The sequence below is a fragment of the Penaeus monodon genome, chromosome 20, assembly GCF_015228065.2.
Source record: "Penaeus monodon isolate SGIC_2016 chromosome 20, NSTDA_Pmon_1, whole genome shotgun sequence".
Lineage (NCBI taxonomy): Eukaryota > Metazoa > Arthropoda > Malacostraca > Decapoda > Penaeidae > Penaeus > Penaeus monodon.
Genome location: NC_051405.1, coordinates 19,178,909 through 19,179,338, shown reverse-complemented (window position 1 = coordinate 19,179,338; position 430 = coordinate 19,178,909).

Sequence of the window (430 nt, the reverse complement as noted above, 5' to 3'; positions counted from 1 at the left end):
CCCTACGTCACTTGGGCAAAGCGCACCGTGCGTTGCACGACAAAATCAAGTGAACGGTTGACCTGACAAAATGCTTCGCTAGGCGCTGGTGGCGAGCAGGACGAGAGTGGGAGGTAGTTCGCTTCGCCTCGCGGCCGTTGGTAAACAAGCAAAATGACCGCTACCTTACAGCCTCAAAAAATAAATCTGAACTTCAGCATATATTTCTCTTTACCTTTCTATCTGTGTTAGCCATTAAGTGTGTGTGATATACAAGTCGTGTACCTCGGTACAGTCTCAATCAGGAAAGCAATTCACCTCTCTCTCGACAGGTCTCAATGTCAAGGCCAGTTTGTTTACGATAATCAGCTGATTGGTGCATTGCACGGCGAAACTGTTCACTTTGAGCAATTTGGGCCAGCCACCGTGCAGAAAAGCTTAAGTGAACACA